This window comes from Podarcis vaucheri, assembly GCF_965113315.1.
Source record: "Podarcis vaucheri genome assembly, chromosome: 11".
NCBI classification, from domain to species: Eukaryota; Metazoa; Chordata; class Lepidosauria; order Squamata; family Lacertidae; genus Podarcis; species Podarcis vaucheri.
Window position 1 is genome coordinate 28,099,921 of NC_138749.1, and position 19,486 is coordinate 28,119,406.

General features: G+C 45.7%; 1 long non-coding RNA gene across 1 annotated transcript; it reads left to right on the plus strand.

Annotated features, from left to right (window-relative positions):
• Window positions 1-198: 198 nt before the first annotated feature.
• LOC309514726 lies at window positions 199-16,079 on the plus strand. The gene is made up of 3 exons (XR_014212132.1): window positions 199-321; window positions 2,916-2,975; window positions 15,569-16,079. It is a non-coding gene; the product is annotated as an uncharacterized lncRNA (long non-coding RNA).
• The last annotated feature ends 3,407 nt before the right edge of the window (window positions 16,080-19,486 follow it).

The following is a 19,486-nucleotide window of genomic DNA, read 5'->3' on the forward strand; positions in this document are numbered from 1 at the left end:
GGAGATTATACCATTCAGCTCTTGAGTTGACAAAGAATCCCTTCTGCTATTGGTTAGATCTAGTGGGCAGGTGCTCGGCCTCTCAGGAAATGTCTGCGGTATGGACTTGATAAATGGCTTTCTCTCGCATGCTCAAAGATTGCCATATTTTGGTATGAATAATCGCCCACTTTACGTATCAGGAGTTTCTGAATACACATGGCAACAGGTGGGTCTGCATTGACTTAGCTCCAGCCCTGGGAAATGCACAATATATTGTCAACATGGATAGACAAGGACATGTTGTTCTTGCGCACTGCCAGTGACCTTTCTGCGGCAAAGGTAATGCACACAAGCTTAATTTCTCGCAGTTCTCGGCTTTTACAGAAAGATTCTAAGAGGCTCAGTTTTGAACAAGATTAAACATGTTCACAGCTGAAATCTAAATGGGTTCTGCATCAATGTTGAAATGGTGTGCTTAAACGCTGATCCCTAATGCAGCCTACGCGAGACCCACAGCAAATGTTCTTCCCAGCTGCTGCTCTTCCCATTAGCAGAACGGGGGAGAAGAATTAAGGAATCACCCTCGCGAAAGAATCTGTAGCCAAGGCTTCAGTAGCTGTCAGTTTGTAGGCGGAAGACTATAATAGATTGGAGAGTGACAGGAATTCTGAACTCAGGTCAGCTCCTCCAAACGCAACCATAATTTTGGGCACTCTTTATGTGCGCTGCCTTGGTTATATTTATAGCCTTGCTTGCAATTCATTTTCAGGAAATTCTCAGCAGCCATGAGGGCTAGAACCTTGGGGGGAAAATTAACTGAGTTGAGTGCCACATTGTTTTATTGGCAGTGCTGCAATTTGGCTGAAGCTGAAGTGAAGAGCATTGCTTCTTTGAGAGGTGAAGGGCAGCTTCCCAATGGCAGATTGTTGACACAATGGCAGATTGTATTCAGTGGTGGAGCTTCATGCTCCAGCACTGGGGGCGGAGAGCAGGCGGGGCTGGCTTGTGTCCTGGGGATGGGGCACCCAGCACGGGGGGGGGGGCAGCCCCAATGGCACCCTGGGGATCATGCTGCCGGGGGTGGTGTGCTCCCCCCGCACTCCTCTTCCTCTGCCAGTGATTGTATTCAACATTGCCTTAAGTTCAGATTTAAAATGGCGGGTGCTAATGCATGTGCGTGGATTGCAGTGCCGTTGATACTCTTGTTTGCTTGTTTTCTACAGAAGAAGCAAAGATGGTAAAGGTGTACAACTAGCATTTGACAACAAGTAAAAGCACCTCATTACATCAAAGCTGCATAGGGGAATTTCTAGCTTTTTTCAGATATAGACCTCGGTGCTAAACATACTCCGGAGGAGGGGCTGTGTGTCTGCAGAATTAATAAAACCTACAGACACAATTAATTTCTACAAGAAAACCACCCTCAAAACATATATATATATTACACACACACACACACACACACACACACACACACACACACACACACACACTTGGCATGAGAAGCCATTTAATGTGAACAATACTTTCTATCCATTAGAAGCAATCTAATATTGTGTACCTGTTTTCATACGTCTATTCCGTCATGTTCTGCAATGATCTGTGTAATTTTTTTAAAAAAATACTAATCTGCATGGAAATTTGCATTTAAATGTATATTTTTAAAAAACATTTTCTTTCAAAACATGGATTTTTAAAGGCATTTGGATATTTTTGTGGGTGAGCTGGAGACTCCACCCCCTACACATTATGGATGACTGGGGCAAATTTGCATTTGGAAAGATGGGTCTGTCTTTGGCCATCATATCTAGTCTGGCCCTCAAGTAATGCAGGGTTAAGCGAAAGGTCAGGAGTCTGTGATGGATGCCTTTAAAACTACTTCAATTTCCTAAAACCCAAGGTAATGGTGGGGTGGAGTTAACAAATCAAAGGTCATGGCACAAGTGAAAGGGTAAAGTGCATAGCTGCAAATTGTCCAAACATCCAAGTGTCTACACTGGTATGTACTTAGTGTCATCTCCTCTTCCCCAAAATAAGTGTTTCCTGTTTGGAGTGTGAACCGATTCCGCAGAGGATGAATCAACACTTATCTATTAGGCCAGATAAGATAAAGCCCATGTCTTTCCACCCCTGAAACCATCTGGAAGTCACCTAATCCTCAGAGCCCTTTTGTATACATCAGATTGGTGGCATGTTTAGCAGATGCTAAACTCTACACCCATGTCCCAGCTTCCACATCCCACGGTACTTACTGTCAGCAAATTTGGGTAGGTCACTAAAAGGTAAAGGTAAAGGGACCCCTGACCATTAGGTCCAGTCGTGGCCGACTCTGGGGTTGCGGCGCTCATCTCGCTTTATTGGCCGAGGGAGCCAGCGTACAGCTTCCGGGTCATGTGGCCAGCATGACTAAGCTGCTTCTGGTGAACCAGAGCAGTGCACGGAAACGCCGTTTACCTTCCCGCCGGAGCGGTACCTATTTATCTACTTGTACTTTGACGTGCTTTCGAACTGCTAGGTGGGCAGGAGCTGGGACCGAGTAACGGGAGCTTACCCCGTCGCGGGGATTCGAACCGCCGACTTTCTGATCGGCAAGTCCTAGGCTCTGTGGTTTAACCCACATATTGATTATTGCAAGGTCAATTGACAATCACACAATTCGCTGTTATGCCTAAGGGCCATTTCTTACTGACTCCAGAGCTGAGATGGAGGGGGGCAGGGAATGGTTCATTTCACATTTTAATGTGAACCTACCTAATTCACACTTCCCAAAATAATACATGGACTGAAATGAAACTATGATTCAAAATCCACATTTCTCCAAACGTTGCACTGCAGCTTTCCAGTTAAGCAATGTCCATATACTGTATTAGAGGAAGGCATACATAAGCATGCATAAGTTCATCATGTTGAATCATGTCTTGTTGTTCCGCTAGATCTGCCTTTGGACTGCCCTCCCTGGAGATGACAGAGATTGAACATGGAACCTTCTGAATGTAGGTACCCCTAAGCTTCAGCCCTTCCCATGGAAGCATGCTGCAATGTGCTTGACTTCAGTCGGCTTCACTGCATTTTTATTCTGAACTGGATCAGGGCCAATATACAGCGAGTTGTTTTGTGCATGCCATCTGTCTATACATGATGTCCTCCATATGCTACAACAGTGGCTTGAGGTTAGGAGCTGGCATGCTACCAGTGTTTCAGAAAAGAAGCCCTGACTCTCCTTGCATCCACACAAAACACAGCTTTGGCACACCAGCCTGCTCATGAAATGTTTTCCAGCTTTGGGATGCTTCAGAGATCTCTGGTACCCAAGGCTACAGTACCTTTAATCTGATATATCTGTTTCCCAACTAGTTGACCAAGAACATATTTCCTAGAAACATGCTTACCTGGTAGTAGTAGTAATAATAATAATAATTTATTATTTGTACCCCACCCATCTGGCTGGGTTTCCAAAGCCACTCTGGGCGGCTTCCAACAAAGATGAAAAATACACTAAAATGTCACATATTAAAAACTTCCCTGAACAGGGCTGCCTTCAGATGTCTTCTGAATTTCAGGTAGTTGTTTATTGCTTTGACATCTGATGGGAGGGCGTTCCACAGGGCGGGCGCCACTACCGAGAAGGCCCTCTGCCTGGTTCCCTGTAACTTGGCCTCTCGCAGTGAGGGAACCACCAGAAGGCCCTCAGAGCTGGACCTCAGTGTCTGGGCAGAACGTTGGGGGTGGAGACGCTCCTTCAGATATACTGGACCGAGGCCGTTTAGGGCTTTAAAGGTCAGCACCAACACTTTGAATTGTGCTCGGAAACGTACTGGGAGCCAATGTAGGTCTTTCAAGACCGGTGTTATATGGTCTCGACGGCCACTCCCAGTCACCAGTCTAGCTGCCGCATTCTGGATTAGTTATAGTTTCCGGGTCACCTTCAAAGGTAGCCCCACGTAGAGCGCATTGCAGTAGTCCAAGCGGGAGATAACCAGAGCATGCACCACTCTGGCGAGACAGTCTGCAGGCAGATAGGGTCTCAGCCTACGTACCAGATGGAGCTGGTAAACAGCTGCCCTGGATACAGATTTGACCTGTGCCTCCATGGACAGCTGTGAGTCCAAAATGACTCCCAGGCTGCGCACCTGGTCCTTCAGGGGCACAGTTACCCCATTCAGGACCAGGGAATCCTCCACACCTGCCCGCCTCCTGTCCCCCAAAAACAGTACTTCTGTCTTGTCAGGATTCAACCTCAATCTGTTAGCCGCCATCCATCCTCCAACCGCCTCCAGACACTCACACAGGACCTTCACCGCCTTCACTGGTTCTGATTTAAAAGAGAGGTAGAGCTGGGTATCATCCGCATACTGATGAACACCCAGCCCAAACCTCCTGATGATCTCTCCCAGTGGCTGCATGTAAATGTTGAAAAGCGTGGGGGAGAGGACAGAACCCTGAGGCACCCCACAAGTGAGAGCCCAGGGGTCTGAACACTCATCCCCCACCACCACTTTCTGAACATGGCCCAGGAGGAAGAAGCGGAACCACTGTATGACAGTGCCCCCAGCTCCCAGCCCCTCAAGACGCTCCAGAAGGATGTTATGGTCGATGGTATCAAACGCCGCTGAGAGATTCAGCAGAACTAGGAAACAGCTCTCACCTTTGTCCCTAGCCCGCCAGAGATCATCAACCAGTGTGACCAAGGCAGTTTCAGTCCCATGATGAGGCCTGAATCCCGATTGGAAGGGATCCAAATGGTCCGCTTCTTCTAGGCGTGCCTGGAGTTGTTCAGCAACCACTCACTCAATCACCTTGCCCAAGAATGGAAGATTTGAGACTGGGCGATAATTGGCCATCGTGGCCGCATCTAAAGATGGTTTTTTAAGAAGCGGTTTAATAACTGCCTCTTTCGGCGGGTCTGGGAAGGCTCCCTCACGGAGGGAAGCATTCACCACCCCACGAAGCCCATCGCCCAGTCCTTCCCGGCTAGCTTTTATAAGCCAGGATGGGCAAGGATCCAGGAGACAGGTGGTTGGCTTCACTCGTACAAGCAGCCTGTCCACATCCTTGGAGGTAACAGATTGGAATTGATCCTACACAACTTGACTAGACAGGACTCTAGCACTCTCCCGCCCTGGCCCTGCTCCCACGGTGGAGTCTACCTCTTCCCAAATCTGAGCGATTTTATCTGCAAAAAAACTTTGCAAAATCATTGCAGGAGATCATGTGGCCCGTACTGGGCCCCGATGTCTCAGGTGGTTCCACTAAATTGTGAACCATCTGAAAAAGTCTCCTGCTGCTGTTTTCAGCAGATGCAATAGAGGCGGCGAAGAAAGTCTTCTTCGCCGTCGCTATCACCACTTGGTAGGCTCGACGTTGAGCTCTAACCTGTGTCGGTCAGATTCAGAATGAGTTATCCGCCACCGGCGCTCTAGCCGTCTCAACGATTGTTTCATTGCCCTCAGATCTGTGGAAAACCACGGGGCTGTCCGGGCTCCATGCAATCGGAGAGGGCGCTTCTGAGCCAAACAGTCAATAGCCCTGGTTAACTCCACATTCCAGCGGGCCACCAGGGAATCGGCTGAAAGGCCATCAACATGGGATAAAGCATCCCCTACCACTCTCTGGAAACCATTTGGATCCATTAAGTGGCGGGGGCGGACCATCCAAATCGGTCCCACCTCCCTGCAGAGGGGATGGGTTGCAGAGAAGTCCAGTTGCACCTGGAAGTGATCTGACCATGGCACTTCTTTCGTTTCGCTTTTACTTAGTGTCAGATCACCAACATCCATAGAGGTAAACACCAGGTCCAAGGCATGTCCTTGGCTATGGGTTGGGCCAGACTTATTCAGGGACAGCCCCATGGAGGCCATGCTTTCCACAAAGTCCCGAGCGGCCCCTTGTAAGGTCGTGTTGGCATAGATGTTAAAATCCCCTAGGACAACCAAGCTAGGTATCTCCAGGAGAACATCCGCCACAACCTGAAGCAGCTCGGGCAGGGAATCCTTGGTGCAGCGGGGAGGTCGGTACACCAAAAGGAATCCTGTACTGCCCCTATTGCCCAACTTCCAGAACATGCACTCGGAAAACTGGGTCTTCCCAATAGGATGCCTGGTGCAAACTAATGACTTCCTAAAAATCACTGCAACCCCCCCTCCCCGCCCACATGACCTGGATTGCTGTGCATAAGAGAAACCTGGTGGACAAGCAGCGGCAAGGACAGGCCCATCTGCTTCATCCAACCAAGTCTCTGTTACACATGCCAGGTCAAGTCCTCCATCCATGATCAAGTCATGGATGGCAGTGGTCTTATGAATCATTGACCTGGCATTGCACAGCAGCACCTTCAGGTCATGTGGGTATTCCTTGCTGATTCTAGTATCCATCCGGTCAGGATCAGACCCGGAGGCAGGGATAGTCCTCAGACAACGACTAAACCTGCCTCCTCTGTAATGACATGGTCTTGTGGGACTTGCTGTCAAGTAAACGCACATGAACTTGCATTCCATGACTGTGTTGAATAGAGTATAGTCCTGTTGATGCATTTCCTGCTAGTGCGCACTCCTCCCACAATTGTGAATTCCACATCCAATAATGATAATGATAATGATAATGATAATGATAATGATAATAATTTATTATTTATACCCCGCCCATCTGGCTGGGTTTCCCCAGCCACTCTGGGCGGCTTCCAACAAAACACTAAAATACAATAACCTATTAAACATTAAAAGCTTCTCTAAACAGGGCTGCCTTCAGATGTCTTCTAAAAGTTTGGTAGTTATTTTTCTCTTTGACATCTGGTGGGAGGGCGTTCCGCCAGAAGGCCCTCAGCACTGGACCTCAGTGTCCGGGCAGAACGATGGAGGTGCAGACCGAGGCCATTTAGAGCTTTAAAGGTCAGCACCAACACTTTGAATTGTGCTCGGAAACGTACTGGGAGCCAGTGTAGGTCTTTCAAGACCGGTGTTTCAAGACAGGTAAGATGCTCATCACTGTATGACTTTTAACAGATCAGAACCAGGCTGGGCTCCCTTTTTTGCAGTTCAGCCTAGCAGGGCACATGCTTAGCATGTAGAAGGCTCCAGTTTCAATCCTGACATCTCCAGGTAGGGTGGAGAAATCCTCATGTGTGAACCTAGGAGAGTTTCTGCCAGTCGGTGCAGATCAGACACGGAGAGCCTATGGCCCTCCAGATATCATTGAACTGAACTCCCATCATCCCAGACCATTGATGGTGAGAGATGGAGTCCAACAACATATGTGGTAGGAGGGAGGGCACAGGTTCTCCATCCTTTCTGTAGACCAATGTTTCCCGAACTTGGGTCTCCAGCTGTTTTCAGACTATAATTCCAATCATTCCTGACCACTGGCATTGCTAGCTAGGGATGTTGGGAGTTGTAGTCCAAAAGCAGCTGGAGACCCAAGTTTGGGAAACATTGCTATAGACACTGCTGAGCTAGATAGAACTCTTGAGCTGAGTTTGCATAAGGCACTTGCCTACAAACAGGGCAGTGAACTCCTCTGCTACTGTGTTGAGCTGCATATCCAGTTCAAGCTCTGTGCCTGCCTTTCCCCCCCCCTAACTAAAACAATTTTAAGAGGTACTAATCCCTTCCCCCATAACCTTAACTATACAAGAAGGAAGCACACATCATTTACAGACAGGTTTGTCACCTCCTTTCCTGGACATCTCTAGTTTTTACCGTAACTGGTGCGTTTTTTTACTGGGTTTTTTTTAACTTAAACAGTAAAAAACTGACATTAAAGGCTGCATTTACAGCTTATCTCATCACCCACTGCTGCACTGGTCCCCATTAACAACTTTATTATTCAGTGACGAGTCGCTATTTAGTACTGAATGCAAATTAGTTAACTCAGAACAGTGGGCAAAGTATATAAAAATTATGGGATGTTCCCCAAGGCTACAGTTCCTGGTCTCGCCTTGAAAAGGTACCCTTGCTACTACTAAAGATAAAAGACAAAGCAGTTAAGCAGAATATAGTCATTGGGGAGCAGAGAAGTGCTGCACATTCCTAGAAAAGGGTTCTTACCAACATGCCAGCTCCAAGTGTCATGAAGCCGTGGCTCACCTTTCTGATATGCCTCTTTCCCAGGGTTGGCTGAGTGAGCAACCTTCCTTAGGATACTATTACCTGGCAGATGTACTTCTGTATTTTTACCAGACTGGGCAGAAGATCAGATGGAGCACCATTTGAATTTTCGGCCACCAACATCACAGTTATTTGGGCTGTCTCTGATGCTTCCTCTTTTAGCTGAAGGACACCCTACTGGCTCTTTTAATATGATAAAGTATGATACTTAAATCTTCGTTTGATATATTATTAGGACTTGCTTTTAACCTTTCTACCTCCTTCATTAGGGACGCGGGTGGCGCTGTGGGTTAAACCACAGAACGTAGGACTTGCTGATCAGAAGGTCGGCGGTTCGAATCCCCGCGACAGGGTGAGCTCCCGTTGCTCAGTCCCTGCTCCTGCCAACCTAGCAGTTTGAAAGCACGTCAAAGTGCAAGCAGATAAATAGGTAGCGCTCTGGCAGGAATGTAAACGGCGTTTCCGTGCGCTGCTCTGGTTCGCCAGAGGCGGCTTAGTCATGCAGGCCACATGACCTGGAAGCTGTACGCCGGCTCCCTCAGCCAATAAAGCGAGATGAGCGCTGCAACCCCAGAGTCGGTCACGACTGGACCTAATGGTCAGGGGTCCCTTTACCCTTTACCTTTTACCTCCTTCATTAGGAAAACGAAAACTTGTTCTTGGATTCATTGTCCTCAGACGAGAAATACTATAATCCTACCATATATATATATATATATATATCTTCATTCAGGTTCCCTCTAAAGCAGGGGTGGCCAACTAGACGTGGCTGGGCTCCAGCTGCTGGGCTCCAGCTGCCATTGTCCCTGGCCACTGGCCATGCTGGCTGTAGCTGACAAAAGTTGGGAGCCCAACATGTGGATGGCTGCAGGCTTAAATAAAGTGCTTTAATTGCCTAGGAAAAGAAGGGAAGTTACTATTTACTCCGCTTCAGCTAATGTGGAGTGTAGCAGCGCAATAGTTTAGCTGGTGACATTAAAAATGAAAACAAAACAAAAACCATAATCCTGATCAAGTTTGAATTATGCCAGGTGCTATTCTGCTTCTTAGCATACACTCCAGGGGGTGGAGAAAGCAGTAACGTTTGGATTTGTGTAGGACAGCCAACAAACTTGGGATGGCCCTGATTTTAGTCCAGATATTCAAAGCCACAATTTATACGGTTTCTCCCTAGTGCTGAAAAGGTGTTGCACATAATAAGGCAAGGCACTATTTCAGTAACGCCTTGCTCGAAAGAGATTTTAAAAAATCGCTATGACAATCATTTCCCATCTCCCAAAGAGGGTGAGAGCTGCAATTTATGCTCCCAAAGACTACCTTTTTCTTAAAGCTCTTAAGGAACATTTTCGGTAATAATGGCTGATTTAGATAGATTCCCAAGGTGCTGGATCATTGCTGATGACATTAATGGTTTAAGGCTCCCTGAATGTTGATTGATTGCCGTAATCTGCTGAAACTATTTCAGGACATAGATTTATTATTATTAAGCCTATAAAATGGTGTCAGGGTCAAAGCAAGCTGATGATTTGTTTTGTGATGCAGACATTATACAGGAGCAGATGAAATCTTTTAATAAATGTGAAATGCAGGCGAGAACAATGTTTCATCTTCTTTCGTTGGAAAAATCTGTGGCCGGCTAATACAGATTACAGCAGTGCAGGGAGAGTGCATTTCGACTAAGGATGCTCATGGAAAATAACCTTCAAGCACCAAACAAGCTCTGAGCTTTGCTTAACAGTTGCACTTCGCTTAGACTATAGACACCTCTTGGGGGGGTCTTGCTCCATGGGCAAGTCTATACTATGGAAGCACAAGATGGAACAAACTTGATAGAGCTAAACAGAGTTGTGGCTGAATGGAAGAACTATAGGAATTCCATGCATGCTACCTCCAGGTCTATTGAAATGAGTTGGTTATAAGGTGAGGCTCGTCACCTCAGTTGCATGCAGTGCCTTTTACCAGGTTAAACACCTCATCTGCTGCAGCCAATGTAGGCTGATCCTTTAGGGCCATTGGATCACAGCCTTGCTGTGAAAACTTGTCAAACTTATTTTTTTAAACTCCAGCCCTCAAAAAATCTCAAAGCCACACTCTCTCTCGTATTCTACACACACTTTATACATCTGTCTGAACTCAGAGCAGCTCTGCAAACATTCTTGTTAATGTACAATTCTCTGACCAACCAGGCCTCTGCAGTACTCAGCCAATCCTAAACCAAAAACACATCTCTGGCAAAGAGATCCCTCCCATGTGTCTCTAAGCAGGTAAACCATGTGGCTGTTCAAACTGCCTGAAAGTTAGACCTGCATGAAAAGCTCACCTGATTTGTTGCTATGAGGGCTAACCAGCAGCATTCGTACTGGCATATTAAGGCTACCTCAGAGGGCAGTCCAGACATGCTCAGAGCTCACCTAGAATCATAGAATCATAGAGTTGGAATAGACCACAAGGGCCATCGAGTCCAACCCCCTGCCAAGCAGGAAACACCATCAGAGCACTCCTGACATATGGTTGTCAAGCCTCTGCTTAAAGACCTCCAAAGTAGGAGACTCCACCACACTCCTTGGCAGCAAATTCCACTGTCGAACAGCTCTTACTGTCAGGAAGTTCTTCCTAATGTTTAGGTGGAATCTTCTTTCTTGTAGTTTGGATCCACTGCTCCGTGTCCGCTTCTCCGGAGCAGCAGAAAACAACCTTTCTCTCTCCTCTATGTGACATCCTTTTATATATTTAAACATGGCTATCATATCACCCCTTAACCTCCTCTTCTCCAGGCTAAACATGCCCAGCTCCCTTAGCCGTTCCTCATAAGGCATCGTTTCCAGGCCTTTGACCATTTTGGTTGCCCTCCTCTGGACACGTTCCAGTTTGTCAGTGTCTTTCTTGAATTGTGGTGCCCAGAACTGGACACAGTACTCCAGGTGAGGTCTGACCAGAGCAGAATACAGTGGCACTATTACTTCCCTTGATCTAGATGCTATACTCCTATTGATGCAGCCCAGAATTGCATTGGTTTTTTTAGCTGCCGCGTCACACTCTTGGCTCATGTCAAGTTTGTGGTCAACCAAGACTCCTAGATCCTTTTCACATGTACTGCTCTCAAGCCAGGTGTCACCCATCTTGTATTTGTGCCTCTCATTTTTTTTGCCCAAGTGCAATACTTTACATTTCTCCCTGTTAAAATTCATCTTGTTTGTTTTGGCCCAGTTCTCTAATCTGTCAAGGTCGTTTTGAAGTGTGATCCTGTCCTCTGGGGTGTTAGCCACTCCTCCCAGTTTGGTGTCATCTGCAAATTTGATCAGGATGCCCTTGAGTCCATCATCCAAGTCGTTGATAAAGATGTTGAATAAGACCGGGCCCAAGACAGAACCCTGTGGCACCCCACTAGTCACTCTTCTCCAGGATGAAGAGGAACCATTGATGAGCACCCTTTGGGTTCAGTCAGTCAGCCAGTTACAAATCCACTGAGTGGTAGCAGAGTCAAGACCGCATTTTACCAGTTTCTTTACAAGAATATCATGGGGCACCTTGTCAAATGCCTTGCTGAAATCAAGGTAGGCTACATCCACTGCGTTCCCTTCATCTACCAGGCTTGTAATTCTGTCAAAAAACGAGATCAGGTTAGTCTGACATGACTTATTTTTCAGAAATCCATGCTGACTATTGGTGATCACCTCAAAGCAAATTCTTTGTAGCTAGTTGGGAGAAGGGTGTGACTGCTAATTAAGAGAGAACAGCAATGGACTGAATGCATGAGCATCTTTCTAGAGAATCTAGACCATTTTTTATTTTTTTTTAAGAGAAACCTAAATAATTTACCGTTCTTTTTCAGAATGAGGGTGGTTTGGGTGGGTGGCTTCTGTAGATGCTGCAGCCTTCCCTACTTATGTTGTTGGAATTGTAGGGTCTCTAGGGCCAACTATAAACTTCCTTTCACTTCTAGGCTTTTTAGCTGTGTGCAGTTGCATACCCCCCAATACTTTGAAGCCCAAACGCAGGATCCCATTTTCCCAGACGGCATCTTCCCACTTTTTTATCATGAGAGCACGGCAGCCATTTTGGTTGCCATGATCGAGTGCGATTTTGCACTGTGGTTGTCCCCCCCCCCCAGCACTTTTTGGGCCACGGTGCCCAAAAACACATGTTTGGGGGCATCATGCAAGATCACAACCCTTTAAAAAGTGCATTTTCCGGGGCGGGGGAGTTGCACCACAAAATTGCACAAGATCACGGTGACCAAAATGACCACTGTCTTCTCATAATAAAAATCTGGTTTTTCTGTAACACTCGTGGGATGTGCATTTGCATGTTCAATATGTTAACCATTGGTCCTATTGGTCACTTTCTAGCCTTCTGTCTTTAGTTTTGTTTCAGTTTTTGAATGTTTTAATCACTTGGTTTTTTTAATGTAAAGTATTCTAGATTGCTAGATGCTGCGTAATGTAACAAAATCTTTGAAATAAGTCAATAACCAAACACACTAATCTAATTTGCTTAATATTAAAACCCAAAGTGCTTTGACCAAATCTGAATTTAAAAAAATCGTTTGTTTCCCCTCCCAGTATCTCTCACATTTTCTTTTTAAAGGCAAAAAACGCCCCATCTCTCCACCCCAAAATAATGTTAAAACAAGGATAGGGGTTACAGGCCAATGTGACAGAGGAAGAGATCATTATTCCCCGGGGGGGGGGGGAGAAAAACTTGAAAGGCCAGAACTGAAACTTGCACAGGCAAAAAAATTAAAACCAACAACAACCCTACATAAGCAAAAAGATTGCAACTGGTGCCTAAAGATGATGGGGAAGATCTGTTTAAAGGTTGGTCAGATTTCCAAGCAAATGCAGAACTTCAGAGAACCAAAGGCTTTCATACTCAAAGTGACAGACAGTCTTTTCTTGGTGCAGTGAATACAGTACAGTCTGAAGGAAAGTTACAGGAAACATAGGATACCAGGTCAGCCAGATAATACCACTAATCCAGTATTCTTTCTTTCTGGCCCTGAATCTCTGAGATAGCAAGCAGGGGTCTTTCAAATCTCCTGATACTAGAAATATTTTTAGACCAGCTTCCCCCAACCTGGTGCCCTCTAGATCAGCTTCTCTCAAACTTTGGTTCCCCAGATGTTCTTGAACTACAACTCCCATCATCCCTGACCACTGGCGAAGCTGGCTAGGAATGATGGGAGTGGTAGTCCCACAGCATGCAGAGACCCAAGGTTGAGAAAGGCTAATAAAAATATTTTGGAGTACAACTCCCAGTACACCCAGATGCTGTAGTCCAAAACATCTGGAGGTCACCAGGTCGGCAAAGGTTCTTTAGACAGATACCATAGATTGTCCTTGTGTCAATAGGTGTGTGTGTGTGTGTGTGCATGTGTGTGTGTGTGAATCTGAACTTATTCCATGGTTTATTACTGTAGTTCATGGCATAAGTAAGAAGATTGGCATTACTAAACATGACAGGTGACCCACCATTATGAACTTTCTTGAACCCTGGTACCAGTCTAATCTCAAAGCATGCCCTGGAAGGCATTCATAAAATATCTTGAGTTCCTCACACCTCGTAAAAGTCAGCACATGTAAATCAAGTTGCCAGTAAACTCTGTTTAACACCTGAATGGATGACATCAAGATAATGGTGAGATAATTTTAAGACAGGAGGCGGGCAAAGGATGGCCAGGTTTAGTCAATTGCTCACTGGGAACATATTCTTTCAACCTTTTGTTAAGCAAAACACATGGTAGTAGGCAGAAAACTCTGGGATAAAATGAGATGGGAGACACTTGGCTTGCCAGTAGTACATGTGAAAAGGATCTAGGAGTCTTAGTAGATCACAAGTTGAACATGAGTCAACAGTGTGAAGAAGCAGCGAAAAAGGAGATCAGGAACTGGAAGAAAATGTGAACACAGAGTAGGAAGAGAATAAGCTTCACATGCAGGGTCTAAAATGGCAGGATACACAATTTGCCTGGGATACAAATTAGGCTAGGCAAGCAGGCAGGCTAATTTTATGAGAAAGTGAAATTCCAAAAAGAACATATTAGTGTGCTATTTTGCTAAATTGCAAACAAATAAATAACATTAGATTTGTACAACAATTGAACATTTAGCAAGAACACTCCTTGCTACAGCAAATCAACCATAATTATTTCCTAAGAAAATAAAGGGCTGATTAGAAAAGAGAAAACAGGAGGGTATTAAATGGTGGTTACTCAGCAAAAGCATCACTCCTTGCCAGTTAATGACACAGAGCCAAGTAAATAACAGAAAGCATGTTCAAGTTGCATTGAAAACTGTGGGACTGGATATAAGTTATAAGCTCTGGTCACGAACTGACAGTATGTTCTCCTATGCAAGTCTAGTTAAAATGAACGGAAGCAGCTCTCTGCATTTGAATGGAGCAAGCATAGGAGCTTCAGATGTGACTAATTTCAATGGAATTTAAGCGTGGATATATTTTCTTCCAGTTGCACCCACAAAATTAGATTCATTTATTTCAGTATATATTCAAAGGCCTCTTCAAGACATACTGTGGTGGAATGTACACACACATATATTAAAAAAACCCCTGTGAAAATGCTTTATTTTTAAACCTTTAGAAAAATACATTGAATTTTGCATAGCTCACTGTCGCTGTCTAGTGCCACATTTGTGTACTGCACTTTACAACACATTTAAAATGTTTTATGTGCAGCTGAATAGCTGGGTCCTATGAGGTTTATTATCATACATGGCAAAAAGTTAGATTAACTGAGTGATGGGCAAATTTACCCAGACTCTGTCCAGATTGGTAGCAGTGGAGAATACTGGGGGTGGGGGGATTGAGAGAGGCAGAGCTTTAAATTCACTATTTCAGTAGACATTTTGTACATTGGATTCCTCATGGGGCACAAAAAAGTAGGAGGTTCACACCGCTGCAGGAGATGGATTTCTCACAGACACCCCATGAAAAGTATGAGGGACACTCCAGAGATGCTCTGATGCTCCCAGTGTACTCATATCCACCAGGAGAGTGAGGAAAAGATCACACTTTAGTGGGGCCAAGGGACCCAAGAGCCCAGTCCAGGCTGCAACCCCACTGCAATGAGGGGAGGAAAATGAGGCTAAATCATATACCGGTATTTATGGAAAGTTATTCACCTTTATCTACATATGTTCAGTCCCTGACATCTCTGTAGGACTGAGAGAGAAGCCTTTCTGGAACCCCGAAGAGTCACTGCCAATCTGTGTCAACAATGTGGTGTTAGATGTGTCTGTGGTCCGACTCAGTCTAAGGCAACTTCCTGTGTTCTTTTGATGCTCATACCAGCAAAAGAATGCTCTCATAACACCATTGAGTTCAGAATCTAACTGCACCACAGTGTCACCTAAGAGCCCTGTGATGGGAAGTGGCAACTTACTCCCATAGATCCTGCTGGCCTTGCATACCAAACCTGTCTTAAACCATGCCCATTTTTTTAACATCCTTCTCCTCCCCCCCCCCCCCAGGTTTGACTGTGGTTCTTCAAGGCAGCCGGCATCAGTATGGAAAAAACTCGATAGGTAGCTATCATCACTTCGACAAATGGATGAAAACTAGTCTCTGAATCTCTTCTCGTTCTTCCTCCACGCTGCATTTCCTGAGAATTCTTTGTGGTGAATGGATTGGCACTGCTTAGACCAACGAGGAAATCCCCCCCCTTTCACAGCATCTGTAAACAATTAACAGGAATGCTAGCAAAAGCTCCGCTCAAAAGGGTCCTGTTCTTACAGAGCTATCGTGGAATTATGTCTTTGTGCAGTGTAATCTCTATGAAGTGCCCTTGGGCAGGAAGCCATAGTAAGCAAGCTGGCGGGTTCATGATATCTTCTTATCTAACAGGTTTGCCTAAGTAACATGTACCTGCAAGGTCTCTAGGATTTTAGGGTTTTTTTTTGTTTTGTTTTTAAACTTACTGAACTCAATGGATATTGTACCAGCTCTCCTGCTTTCAGAATACTTGATGTTTACTTTCATCTATTTCCTCCCTTTTTTGATTTCATTTTAAACACAGGGAAGATGTGGAGCTCAGAGTTGCAGCATCTGCTTTGCATACAGGAAGTCCCAAGTTCATTCCCTGGCAAGAGGCGGAGCAACCTGCTGTGGTACCCAGAGTGGCGCTCGTCCCAGGGGGTGTGGTGCGCATCCCAGGAGGCCTGGCGTGCTGCCCTCAGGGGCGCTGCCCACAGGGGCGTGGTGCATGTCCTGGGGGAGTGAGCAGCATGTGCCCCGGGAGGTGCCGCCAGTTGGGGGTTGGCATTTTGTCACACACACACACCCTTTGGAATGGCACCCAGGGGGAACTGCCACCCCCACCCCATCCCCGGCTTCTCCAAGCAGAGCAGGAAATGCCCCATGTCTGAAATCCTGGACAGCCACTACCAGTCGTCGTACACACTGCTGAACTAGTGGCTTGACTCTGTAGAAGGCATCTTCCCATGGTCCTGTTTCATCTTAATCATTTCAAAGTATAATTCAGTCTCTTGGTTTCCTTCCCAGTGAATATTTTTCTCAGAAATTGCCCTGCCTAGGAACTTCAGGTATCCTCCCCACAATGTCAGCGTCTGATGTGACTTTAGCATGGGCACATTGAGTCTATAGATTTAGCATCTTCCACCCAAGTTGCATTGATGAGGCAGGTATGGAAACACCTAAAATATAGAGTTGGATATGCAGGACAGTTTCTTCAGGCATTATAAAACCAGGGGTAACCAATGTGGTGTCCTCCAGATTGTAAGGGATGATGGGAACTGAGCAACACCTGAAGAACTACATGTTTTCCACCCCCTGTCCTGGACCTTTGCTCTCTAGCTGATGTATCTTGACCACTGATTCCAGGGGTGCCAATTTGAGTAAAATATTGGGGGAGCCCAGGTAAGCCCCACCCCACATAACTGATCATAACACGACACAGCACGCACACACCATTTGAATGCCTATCCACTATGGGGGCCCCAGCCCCCCTACATATTTTATTGGGGGGCCGAAGGGACCTCAGCCCCTAGAAGTTGGCTCCTATGACTGATACATAGATTCTTTGTCCTCTCTGGAGCATGAGAAACTTGTTCTTTACTGCTCAGAAAAATGAGCATTGGAGACCTTCTTCCTTCTCTGCCAGTTATTGGACTAGAAGACCCTCTTCTCTCTGCATTCTTCCCAGTGCAGTGACACTATAAAGTAGTAATGTTCTATGAATTCAGGAAAGTGGTGGTGCTAAAGTCAGTCTATTCCTGTTCCATTACCTACCGAATTCTAGTCTTCATTTGAAAAATTCAACCCAAGTTGAAAAAATATGTTCCACATACAATTACAGCTAAGCACATTGGGAAGCATTTCCAAAGCTTATATTTTCAAGAGTTCCTTCTCGATCTTACTTGTCCTCTTTCAGTTCCCATTTCCATGGAAACATGGTAGAAAAGGCTGTCATTGAGCACTGTACAAGCAACAGTCAGGATTGACAACGGGAGATCTTGCAGATACATTTTAGCTGCTGGAGGTCAGCAGAAAATAGTGCTAGGAAACCAAGTCACAATCTATATGAAGCAACGTGCATTGTCTCCTGAATGGCACACAAAGTAAAGCAAGGCCGATGAGATCATGAGGTAAATGAATATTCTTCCCACATACACAGTCACATAAATCCCTCTGGCTGCAGTTCAGCACTTGGAGACCAATGGGGTTGTGCATACCTACCTGTGTGCTGGATTGTGGCCAATCCTTTTTCCCCCACCAGGCCATTAAATCAAAGTTGTTTCTTTCAGAGCCTTACACAATAAAACACAGTTTGCATCTTTATTTCCCCCTTCATTCTTTATATGTGCAGCAAAGCAGCAGTCTGCACATCTATCACCCAAACTATAAGCTTGGTGATGCAATGTCCGTGAGGTGCTCTTTGTCACTTGATGGTTGGCAAGATTGGTGCCAGTTTGAGGGAACCCTCAGCAAAGTGTCCCCGGTGGACCCTTCCTGTAAGAAGTGGGTTGATCTGGTGATGGGAACAGCAGGAGTCCGTACAAGTTTCCCACAATGACACTCAGTCAGGGGCACTGTGGGAAATTTAAAGGATGGCTCACAGACCAAGACATCAGGGCAGGTGTCAGGGCCACCTGGTCCTACCAAGGGTGTCAAGAGATGGCACTGAGCCTGGCACCTGGATGCAGCATTCACCAAGTGAGCAATTGCATCACATATGTCGAGCTCTAAACTCATCACCCAGAAAGGTTCTGTGACTTCCATGAGTATGGGAAGGTGAATTTATTCGCTTCCAGTGTCACACAAAAAAACGCCCGTTACAGAGACGAAAGATACATGATGGATAACACTGACATGAAATAACAACGTGAGCCAAGGGGGTGTTCAGTAATTACATTCAGTGTCCAAAAGGAGAAAACACGATCTCATTGACTCCAATCAGTCTCTCCTTGTTCGACATTCCGACTAGAGCACTTTCCTAAATAAGATCTAAAGCCTCATTTATTCTACTCTCCTTCCACACACACACACCCTTCACCTTTGCTTTTGAATCAGACTCTATTAGCAAAGGTGGCCACTTTCCTTATTGCAAGAAGGGCTTTGCAGCACCCAATGCGGCATTAAACGAAACAAAAGAAAAAAAAATATACAAGAAAGAAAAAGGCAACAACTGGACAGCTCCACCATTTTGCGGGTGGTGCTGATAATGCTAGGGCTGCAGGCTTGATCCCTGTATGGGGCAGCTGCAATGCAGGGGGCTGGACTAGATGATCCTCAGGGTGCCTTCCAACTCTACAGTTCTATGATTCTATGAACTCCGAATGGTACCAAAGTGTGACATCAGGAATTGGCATCAGGCCTCCGCAATGTTTGGGAGAAGTTGGCGCCTCGACATCCAGTACCTTTCCATATAGCAGTTTATTGTTGACTCCCCATTACTATGCATGGAAATTTTCTGCAGCATTCATACGACATTATCCTCATCAAAATGCTATCCCATAATATTTCCCCATTAAATCCAGATTTACATCTCTCTGTGTGTGTGTGTGTGTGTGTGTGTGTGCGTGTGCGTGTGCGTGCACGCGCGCGCGCGCGCTACTTATGGGATTTTCAGGAACAATTGGGAAAATAACCTGGGTTTGAATCCATAATAAACAGCCATGGTGGGGGAAAGCACCCCGGATGTATTCAGTATTTTCTTCAGTAGGTAACTATAGGTAAAGATTAAAAGAGATGTCAAGGTAGCAGGAAGAACACTGGTAGTGATGTCAAATGTCATGAAACGTAATGCAAAAAAGTACAGTCCCTGATCATTCAAATAAAGTTTAACAAAAAAATAAGCACAGCTACCATTCATAACAGCAGCTATTGGTGGCAGGGCTACTGTTGAAAATGGCCACTCTGCTTGTTTTGCA